The following is an 11,087-nucleotide window of genomic DNA, read 5'->3' as shown; positions in this document are numbered from 1 at the left end:
GAGGGAGGGAGAGAGGGAAGAGCAGAGAGGAGACAGGAGAGAAGGAAGAGGGGAGAGAGAGAGAGAATGCCAGATAGGGTGACCTCAAGAAACACTGTGGTCAACTAGCATTCGCTGCTCAGCAAAAGGTGATGGTCTGAACGCAGGAGGAAGAGGAAGTAGCCTGTTTCTTCTGCACAGATGACAGCGGTGCTGACCAGACTGGGAATTCTACTATCCCACAGGGTCACTTTGACTCAGAATCAACTTGATGGCAGTGGGATATCTATATCTATATCTATATCTGTATCTGTATCTATCTATATTTAGTGCATTACTTATTGCTATGCTAACTGAAAGAAGGTTCTGGTGGCCTAGTGGAAAGAAGGTGAGCTTTAACCCCAAAGGCACGTGGTTTGACTCCACCAGCTGCCCCACGGGAGGATGTGTCATTTACTGCCTCTAAAAACCCACTGGAGAAGGGAGCTCTGGTGGCCTAGTGGCAAGAAGCTGCACTGCAATCCCGAAGGCATGCAGTTCGAATCCACTAGATGTTCCACTGGGAAACGAGGGACAATTTCCTCTTGTACCAGTGGGATCTGATTCAACAGTACACGGAAAAAACAAAACCTAAGAAAAACCCACTGGAAGGTCAGCTATGGGTCAGTTCTGACTCAACATCACACAACAACAACATGCTAACTGAAAGGTCAACCGTTCCAAACCAGCAGCTGCTCTTGTGAGGATAAACAGCCTCCTTTTGTTGAGACGTATGGCTTTGGAGACTCCACAGAGGGTCACCTGAGTTGGAATGACTCTTCGGCTGTGGGGTTTGCAGGCGGCCCGTCATCCAGTCAGAAGAAAAAAAGAATAAAATTAGATGCACAATTAAAATCCAGTGCAGAATATTTGAAAAAAAAAAGTCCAGTTTCCTCTTTTTGCATTTCCATTTTAAAAATCTGGTCATCGGGCCTGTTGTCCACCAGGTCTCGAAGCCGCGCTCCCTCACCAGTGCCCTGCTCTGTCCATGAAGGTGCTGTAATGTCTTCTGACATACGTAGGACTGAGACAAACACGCACGTGACTCAGCTCCTGCACGTGCCTTTAATGATCTCCCCAGCAGAAATTCCTGGATGTAGAGTTGCTCAATCAAAAAGAATACTTATTTTCACAGCCTTGCCAGGTGCTGCCAAACACCCTTACAAACCGCTGACGGTGAGACAAGTGTACTCACGGCTGGGGGTTTCCAAGGACAACAGCTTCTTGGCCAAACAGACAGGGCAATGGCCAAGTCCAAGGCTGTGAAGTCTACTCTTGTTTCCAGACACTGGAGCCTGGATCAGGAGTTGGCATCCACACCTCTGCTGAGTGACCTTGGACAAATCACCAACCATTCCTTCTCCAGTGAGGGGCTAACACCTGCCTTATACGTCCACAGATCCCTTGTGAGTTAGAGAAAGGACAGGAAGTCCTTTTGTACTGGAAAGCCAAAGATGTATTATGTATTTGTATGTATGTGTGGTTGGATGGATGGGCAAGTGGATGGATATACGGCTGGGTGGATGGCTGGACAGACAAGCGGATGGTTTGGTGCATGATGGATAGAAAAACAGGTGGAGTGAGTGGGTGGATGGGTGGATGGACAGCTGAGAGGTGGCTGGGTGGATGGATAGATAGGTGGTTGGTTGGATGGATGGGTGGATAGGAGGTTGGATAGATAGATAGGTGGTTAGATGGATGGACAAGTGAATGGATGGATAGTTGGGGGATGGACAAATAGGAGACTTAGATGGACAAGTGAATGAGTGGATTGATGGATAGAAAAATGGATGAGAGAATGGACGGTTAGATGGATAGATGGGGGACTGGATGGATGGACAAGTAGATGGACAGATGGTTGGGTAGTTGGATGAGTAGAAGAATGAGTGGATGGATGGATGGATGGTTGGATGGAGAAATGGGTGGATGGTTGGATGGCTGGGTGGATGGACAAGTGGCTGGCTGGATAGACAAATGGATGGGTAGATGGTTGCATGAGTAGGTAAAGCTACATATATGTACAGGAATGTCTTGGCAATATCACAGGCTCTTTCAGATGACTGCCATTATGAAAATATCAAATTAAGCAAGTCACCTAAATGGTTTTGTTTCCTAGCGCATTTCAAAATTATGTTTACACTATACTGTGGTTTATTAAGGGAACTGGAGGCCTAGTACATTACGTATCGAGCTGCCAAACAAAAGGTCAGTGGCACTGAGGGAGAGAGGTGCAGTCTCCCCTTGTCAAGAGCGACAGCCTTTTAAGCCCCATGGACGGGCACTAGGTTGGGATCAAGTCAGTGGCGGTGGCTGGGTCATCTAGAGAGTGTGATCAGCAGTCTTATGAGAAAGGCTGAGCCTGGGAGCTGAGAGGAAGGCGAGTTCAGACAAATTACAAAAGGGCAGGAAGACAGAGTGCTGACCACGTCAGGCGGAAAGGGGAAGGAAGTTCACCTTCTGCTTCTGTGCGTGAGACTCTCCCACAGAGCTGTAGGTCAGAGGTCTTCTCTGAGGCCCCGTCCAGGTGGAGGAGGGCCAGAACCACCGCTGTCAAGCCCCTACATGCTTCTGGACTCAGTGACCAAACACTGACCATGTGTCCTAGGGCTCAAACCTGAGGAGTCAAGTGCTGCTTTCACAGAAGAAGAAACAGAGCAGGAGGAGGACTTGGAACCGTCCCAGCGCGCTCCAGAGTGCCTCCCAACACCTCTCGCTGTCTCCTGTTCTCTGAAACACTGGTCCCTCCTCTGTTCTCAGTTTAGCACCAGTTTTTATCATGTTCTGCACAGGGAACCTCCAAGGCTAGCCATGGCCTCGGACGGCCTGGTCCAACATCCACTTGCCTTGCTGGATTGGTGAGAGCTGGCCCCACGCTGACGGGGATTCTGTGAGAACCTGGTAATGGGTCCAGACTACAGATCTGGAAAGGTCAAATCAAGTCTCAACTCAAGAAGGTCTTGCCTGCAGGGAGCCTTTAAGAGAGTCAAAGTCTCTTCTACAGCAGATGAACCTCTGACAGTGGTTAAGTGCTCACCTTCTAAACGAAAGGTTGGTGGTTCAAACTCCCTATCTGCTGCTTGAGACCAAGTTGAGGGAATCTGCTTCCATAAAGACTGTCATTGTTTATCACCAAGATTGCTCCAACTCATCAGAAACCCCACCCCCTCCTGCACCACCCCCACCATCTCTGCTGTGTTTCTAGGATCCGGCCCCTCCTGATAACATGACCAAAATACAGAAGACTCCAAAATGTGAGGTCTCAACATCCTTGCCGCCAAGGAAGTGGCTGCACCTCCTCTGACTGATCTGTCTGTCTGTCTGTTGCCGGTCCGTGGTCTGCTCAGTGTCACCCACCAACATCACAATCCAGAGACATCGATTCTCCAATCGTCCGTATTCACTGTCCAGCTTCCACACACATGTGCAGCTGCTGAACAGATCTTGGATAAGACGTGTTTAAAGCGACATCCTTGCCCTTCGGCACTTTAACGAGGCCCTTGGATCCAGTCAACACCCAGGAGCAGCAATCAAGACGTCGACCTACAGAGATGACAGCCCAACAGACTCTAAGAAGCAGTGGTGCTCTGTCCTGAGGGCCACTGAGTCAGGGCATGACAGTGGGTGTGGATGACGTCAACCCTCCGGACTTGCAAGGAGCTGAGAGCATTTGGCTACTAATCAGAATGGCACCATGTCAAGCCTACCAACCCTTCCAAGGGAGAGAGAAGGCAGTGTGTCTGGGTAGAGAGGGCCAGCTGTGGAGACCTGGGGGGGGGGGGTGTTCTAATTCCCCATGGAGCCCCTCAGATCAGAGCAGTGGACGTCTAGAAGTGGACGTCTGCTCCTGCTCCATGGAGCACACACTCCTAGGCTGCTGTGGCCAGAGCCCCCGGAGCGCAGAGCAGGAGAGCAAAGCCACGACATCTTCTGGGCCAATCAAGTCACACTTGTGGCGAGGGGACAGGCAGCCAGGTGAGCAAAGAGCTCCCTACAGTCAGACCTGAGGGAATTCCCACCTGAGCACAGACCTGAGTGACCTACCCCAGGGGTCGGCAAATGTGCTTTCCAAGGACGACTTTTCTAGAATCTACTTCATAGTATGCCGCTGCTGTCAGGGGCCACCAAGTCGGTTTTCAACTCATTGCATCATCCTGGGACAGAGCAGAACTGCCCCATAAATCAAAAAGGCAGGAATGAAAGAGAAAAGAGAGAGAAAAGGGTCCCATAAACACAGTATGGGGACTGCTATCGACACGATGACTGAAAATGCACGTGAGCTGTGGAACAGAACACAAAATTTCTTCTGGAAACTTCTACCCAGATCACAATTTTATGTATTTATTTTTTTTAAATAAAAAAAGCATTTATGTGGTCCTGGCTGAGACCCAGGATCTGTAAAATGTTGCCACATGGCAACAAGAAACCACCAGTCTAGATCAAGGGGAGGTGCCAGAAAGTTCTGGAACATTCCAGCGTCTGCACCCTACTCCCCCAGCAGTCCGTCACCTAACATTACAATTGGTGATGTGTGAGCACAGACTGAATGCGTTACCAAGGTCAACACCACCCTTTCTGGGTCTGATAACTGCATTCTGTTACATCAGACGCCGCAGGGGTCACAAGTGTCAGGAGGCCACATTCTCTCCTCAAACAATTCAGCACAAATAACAATTATACTGAAAATGAGGCAAACCTGACTCAATGCTAGCACTCAAACGACCCAGACCAAGGACACATGGTCTTTCTACTTTTCTGTAGATCTGCAATTTTTCTTTTACTTTTATTATTAAATTTTATTAATTTTAATGAACATTTACAGACATTTTGGGTTTTCATTCATTCATTGTTGCACAGATCTGGAATTTTTCAAAACAAGACTCTCAGCCCTGTCCTCCAGCCTGGCTTAGCTTCCACGCTCTCCAGAACCCCCGTCCTGAGTTGGAGTCCTGTCAGAACCTTCCAGAGACCAGCCGCCCTCCCTCCCTGTAACGGCCTGCCTGTCCACCAGCGGTGTTCCCACAGCCAGGAGAGACTGATGGCGGAAGAGGAAGCAGGTGCCGGAATCTTCCAAGCCTTTCCGGCAGTTTTCTTTCATCCAGTCTGGTGGTTTTTTTGCCATTCACCCCATTCCCAGACATCCTATCAGAAGCCTTTTTATTAAGCATCTTCTAATCCATTTTTTACCACACCCAAGTCAAGGATCTTAAACAGATACCATTCCTAATGTATCGACAGGGAAAATTTGTTCTGAGGTCTGAAGCAGTGCACGGCTCACCTGGGAAGAGAAGTGGGTGGGCTCCCCAGCAAACCATCCGAGAATGCCTGGACCTCGCCTCCCCACTCCCCTTTCCCTTCGTTCCTGCTTTTCCTCCCTCTTCACAAAGTGATGGATGGAGACAATGCAGAAAGGATTGATATCCTACTGTAAAAATCTAAAAAGGAAAATGATTGATTCACATCCAAAATTGGCACACCAGTTCCTAGCAGCACTGCTTATGACAGTCAGAAAGTACAAGTGTCCATCAGCAGAGGAGTGGACGAATGCGGTGAGCTATGTCCACACGGTAGAACAGTATGAAGCCATAGAAAAGGGTAAACTTTGAGAAAACTATGGTGAATGCAGGAAGCCAGGCATGGGCCACGTGCTGCAGGATCCCATTTGTAGGAGATGCTCACACAGGACAAACCTTCTGGAAGAGAAAGCAGAACAGCGTCTGCAGGACTGGGGGGTCAGGGAGAAGGGAGACGACAGTGACTGCTGACGGGGGCGGAGTTTCCTTCCCCCTGGTCGAAGGATTCTAAAATTGATGATGATGATGTTTGCACAACTCTGATGAGCACATCAAGTATCCCTCAGCAAGTCAATTTAAATGAACGAACTGAAGAGAATGTGAAATACAACTCAAAGTGTGAAAATCCAGCTTAGCCTCCCGGCAGAGGCTGATTTCAGAACGAGTGCCCCAAGAGGGGGTCCCCATCCCTCGTCTTTGTTCAGGGGGTCCCCCTCCCTTGTCTTTGTTCAGGGGGGTCCCCCTCCCTCATCTTTGTTCAGGGGGGTCCCCATCCCTCATCTTTGTTCAGGGGGTCCCCCTCCCTCGTCTTTGTTCAGGGGGGTTCCCATCCCTCGTCTTTGTTCTCTCCTGCTTTCTCAACTCCCTCACTCTGAAGAGGCCACCCTCACCTGTCTTTCCATCTGTGTTCCAAATACCTTTTAACTGTTAATAGACAATATAGAGCAATCACAAAAAAATACAGATAGACAAAAGGAAATAAAACCACCACCACCTCGCCCTGCCTAGATTTTCTCTTCCTTTTTACTGAAATCCCATTTTCTTGAGTTTCTGTTGAGGGTTCACGCAGGAAGGCGGGCTCCAGCTCCACACCCCTACACACACTCTGCACGGCTCTTGGCCACGCTCTCCCGGAGCCTGACCTGCTCAGCTTCTCCACTCCGGCTGTTTGGGGCCTACACCACTGGGGGTTTCAGCAGCTGGTGGCCAGTACACAGGCCTGGGGCCCATGAGTGGGATCTGGGACATTCTGGGACTAAGCTTGGGAACCCCCCGGCCTTCTGATGTAGGGGAGGCCTGTCCACTCTCTGACTTCTCTGAGACACTGGTTCTCTTGTTCACCCTTGGGTCTGGAGGTCTCCCTCCCTCTCCATGACCCCTGAAATGGTCACATTTTCAGAGCCGACTTTCTAACTCTCTAGCACACACGAGCAAGTGTGTGTGTGTGTGTGTGACTATGAGCGTGTGTGCATGTGTGAGCACACTTCAAATATGAAACGTACTGTGAGACTGTGTGTGAGCAGGGGTGTGTGTGAGTGAGAGTCCCTACATGTGTGGCTATGATCACGTATGTGCTGTGTGCAAATCTGAGTGTGGGGGTGTGTGCTATGTATGTGTGTGACACTATGCGTGAGTGTGACTGTGTTGTGCGTACCATGCAAACCTGAGTGTGTGACTGTGTTTATGTTTTATGTATGGGAGTGTGTGAGACTGCGAATACAGAAGTGTGAATGTGGACATGGGAGTGTGTGAGTCTGGGGGATGTGTGTGAGAGGTTGTCGGTGTGTGCCTGTGTGCACCTACACCGGTGAGTGTGCACAACAGGTGGACATAGCAATGTCTGTGGACTAAAAGCTGGCCCATCTTCCCCCTTCTCCTCCTCTCCTCCAAGTGTCCCCTCCTCCCAGCAGCCCAGGGTCAAGCAGATCTCTTCATCAGCACCTCAGCTCCTGTCCCTGGACAGTGAAGGTGGCCTGGGTCAGGACAGGGGTGGCTGTGAGCACCCCACCACAACCTGACTTCATTTGAGAGTCCACAGAGCTCTGGGACTGTCTAGCCTGCCCTGTGCGACCCACCTGCTGTGTGTCTGGGCTGGTTCTAAGCTCCCTGCTCGGTTAATCGGTCAGCTCTACACCCCAAGGCAGGAGGCGTCTTGAATCTGAGCAGCGCCTGGTCCCAGATCACAGAGAAGTGAGGTCACGGAGGGCAGGATCTACCCAGCAGCTGTCCTCACAGTGAGCTCCCATGCCAGCTCCAGCAACCCAGGGTCCAGTCCCTGTCACGGCCCCTCTCCCCACCTTCCCATGCACCCCTCAGCCACCATCTCTGAACCTGCTCACGGAAAGCTCGCTGTATGTCTAAAGCCCAGCGGGTGCAAAGGTTAAAACCCTCCGCGGCAAACCAAAAGATCCAAGGTTCAAACCCACCAGAAGAAAGCTGTGGCACCCACACACAGAATCACTCACACTCTTTGAGAGTAAAGATTCAGTCAGGCAGTCACTGCCACCGTGAGCCAGGCCTCCGAAGCCATGCACCATGGTGAGAGGAGACCCCAGCTCCCTCCCACTGAACTGTGGATGCATTCGAACCTCCGGAGACACAGAGCCTAGTGCAAATCATGTAGACTGCATCCCAGGACCCCTGTTCTGTACAGACGGCAGCGTCGGAAACCCTGTGGGTTCCCTGTGAGTTGGAATTGACCCAACAGTAAGGATTTGGGGTGTATCTTCGAGGGAACCAGTCCCACCTCCAGAAGTGCCAACAGGGCCTGAATGAACCCAGCTGCCCGAGGACAAATAGGCCCTTGGTCCTGGCTGAGCCTTCCTCTGCAGGCGGTGTGTGGAGGAAGCAATTTCTAGAACGAGAACTTCCTGAGAAAGACAGTGGGGTGATGAGGGCTCTCAGGGGTCAGGAGGCCCTGGGCCTCATCCTCCAGGGTCGCAGGAGAGACTGCCCACTACCCAGTGTCCCCGCTTCCCATGTCCACTCCCACCCTAGCTCCAGGCACGGGCCCAGCCAGCCCAGCTGTGCCAAGTAGCTCAGTGGGCCGAGTGGCTCCGGGCTCACACACACGGCCTTACCGAGCGAGCCCACAGCAAGTGGCAGCCAGAGGCCTGTCGCCACACTGCCTCACCGTCCACGAAGGACTCCACTGGGTAGTCTCGGCCAGCGGCAGGCCTGGGGCTTTGCTCTGCTTGAGACAGAGAAGGCCCCGGCCAGCTTTGCAAGAGAGGACACAGAGCTGAGGCCTGTGGGGTGGACCAGACCCTCCCCGCAACCCCTCCAACCTGCGTTTATCTTGTCTTGTAGGACCCCCTTACTGACCACAGCTCCTCTCTTGTAGCAGTTGAGAACCAGGGAACTTTGAGAACCTTGCCATGGGCAGATTAAAGGATTCTGAGGGCCAACCGCTCTTGTAGAAGCCAGAACCTAACCAGCCTTTACCAGCCAACAATGGAAGGCGCAAACACACCGAGAAACAGCCGGTCACTCAGGGTCCACCTGGTGTGAGGCCACTGCCCTCCTCCTGGATGCTGGCTGCACTGCAGGGGTTGGGGGATGTGGGCAGACCCTCTTCAGGGGAGACCTCGTGAAGGGGAAAGCAGGCCTTCATGGGTCGTCCCTGCGACGCACACAAGCCTGCTCTCAGCCAGGGCAGGACACCGTTAAGGACAGTGGGACCTCACCTGAGCACCTCCAGGAGGAAAACGGAGAAGAGCATCCTCCCTTCACCAGGTTTATGCCCCAGTCCCCCAGGGTCCTGCTTTGCTACAACCTTAACTTGAACGTCCTTGGAATCTCTGGATGGTGCAAAGAATGGAAAGGTTGGGGGTCTGACTGCAGCGAGGGCCTTGGAATAAAGGCCTGGCAATCTGCTTCTGAAAGATCTGCCACTCAGACCCTGGCGTAGGCAGTTCTGCTGACACGCACGGGGGCCAGCATGGACTGTGAAGTGTCTGGTATTTTGAGGGAATGTGCAGATCTTCCCGAGGGTACAGGTGTGGCGGGCAGCCTGGGCTGTGGCAATCGGCTCCACAGCTCGTCCAGGCCTACAGGTGGGTGAGGTGGCCTGATGACTTTGCAACAATGATTGAGGTTACAACTGCCGGGAACTCCAGGGCGGAGAGTAACTGGGAAGAAGAGCTTGCCTCAGGCATCCTGAAGCATCCACACCTTCCCAAGTCTCTGATCCCTGAAAACAGATACAGCTCCCAGACTCGCCTGCTTACAAGCTGGGCTTCTCCAGCAGGAAGCAGGCAGGACACAGAAAGCTCTGCCTCGGGGGCCACGGGGTTCCTCTGGGCACCCCTATCCCTGACTGGCAGAGCAGAACGGCTATGCCCCTGCCTCTCTGCAGACACCTCACAGGAAGCCACCAGGGTCCCCATGGAGAATATTCTCATTTTGCCCAATGCCTCGCTGACCTCCAAAGCTCTCCCTCCCTCCCAATCAGGTTTCCTAGAAACTCCTCTCCAACCACTCACAGCCCAATCTCAAGTGGCCCCGGGCATCCCAGTCCCACAGGTTGGTGCGCTGAAAACTTTCCGCTTGCCAGCTGAGAGGCCCAGGGGTGGCTGGGGTGTGGCTGGGCGTCACTGGACAAGAAGTGACAGAAAGAGTCTGGCTTGATCTGGGCTTCTGGGTGGACCTACCTGGGCACCCGGCCTGACCAGGGGGTGCTGGGTTAGCGGAGCATTAGGGACAAAATGAACCCGATGGGGAAGAGTGAGGAGGTTGCAGAGTGGACCCTCTGGTTATGTGACGTTTTGGTTAGACTGAGCATGACCCTCGGGGGAAACAAGCCTTCCTGGCAACAGCTGCTGGGCCAGGGGCCGGAGAGCTGAAGTCCACACAGCCCGGGTCCCTCCGCACAGTGGAACAAATCCCTGCGCCCTCCCCTGTCCTTCTCACCTCTGGGGGGACAAGGACTCCAGAGAGTAATAGACACTTGCTGCAGAAATAAAACGACCAGACCAGCTCCCCCTACCCCTGCAGTCAGCAGGATCTCCCCTTTAGGTAGACGTCCTAAAAAACCAGCAGTGGATTAAACCCATGGGGGCCCCTGCCCTGCCCTGCCCTGCCCAAGCCAGCCCTGCCCAGCGCTCTCTGCTGGGCCCTCTGGGAGGGCCAGCCCATGGGGCTCCACCTCGGGTTCTCCAGGGACTCTGTGTCCGAGCACTGTGCCCAATGGGGGGCTTTCGACTCACTCCCATAATGAGACGAAGCCCGAGTGGGCTGTTGAGAGAGGCCCAGGCCAGATGCCCTTCCACGCCTGTGCCCGGCAAGAGGCCCAGCGAGGACCAACTCGTCTCACCCGGTAAAGTTTCTTCCGAGGGTGCCCACCCCTCCAGCCCACGGCGGCTGAGCCCCACCCCCACCCTGCGCCGTGCCCCCCTTCTCCCTGCCCCCAGCGCTGGCATCCCAGGGCGCGCCGCCTGCCAAAACCCAACCATTCCCTGGCTCCTGCTGGGGGCTGGAGCCTCAGTGGAATTCCGGTGGAATTTTGAGGTCGAGAAGCCTCTGGGCGAAGCCAGGGAAAGAAAGGGCGAGAAGCAAGGAGAAAAAGAAAGTCCGGTGTGGCGTCAACTTGCAGGATTCCGCGGGGAGCCGAGGGCCCGGGGGCGGGCGCGGGGCCCGGGAGGCGGCGGGGACGCACGAGGTCGCGGGGCGCGCTCCTTACCTACATCTGCATTGCAAAACGCCTGTTGCGGATGCACCGGGGAGCAGCTGCAGGCGTCGGCGGGGCGGAGCGGCGCCGCCAGCAGCAGGAGGCCGAGC

General features: G+C 53.4%; 1 protein-coding gene across 1 annotated transcript in view; it reads right to left on the bottom strand.

Moving 5' to 3' along the window:
- Nucleotides 1–11,081, bottom strand: part of LOC102864031 (metalloproteinase inhibitor 2-like) — a 51,182-nt gene extending 40,101 nt beyond the window's left edge. The window contains exon 1 of the mRNA XM_006886168.1: nucleotides 10,990–11,081. The gene's annotated coding sequence lies outside the window, so the exon portion shown is untranslated. The remainder of the gene's footprint in view (nucleotides 1–10,989) is intronic.
- Nucleotides 11,082–11,087: the final 6 nt, after the last annotated feature.

This window comes from Elephantulus edwardii, unplaced genomic scaffold, assembly GCF_000299155.1.
Source record: "Elephantulus edwardii isolate Elephantulus edwardi_28Jun2011 unplaced genomic scaffold, EleEdw1.0 scaffold00048, whole genome shotgun sequence".
NCBI lineage: Eukaryota > Metazoa > Chordata > Mammalia > Macroscelidea > Macroscelididae > Elephantulus > Elephantulus edwardii.
Note: the sequence above shows the minus strand (reverse complement) of the source record. Positions and strands in the feature narration are given on the sequence as shown.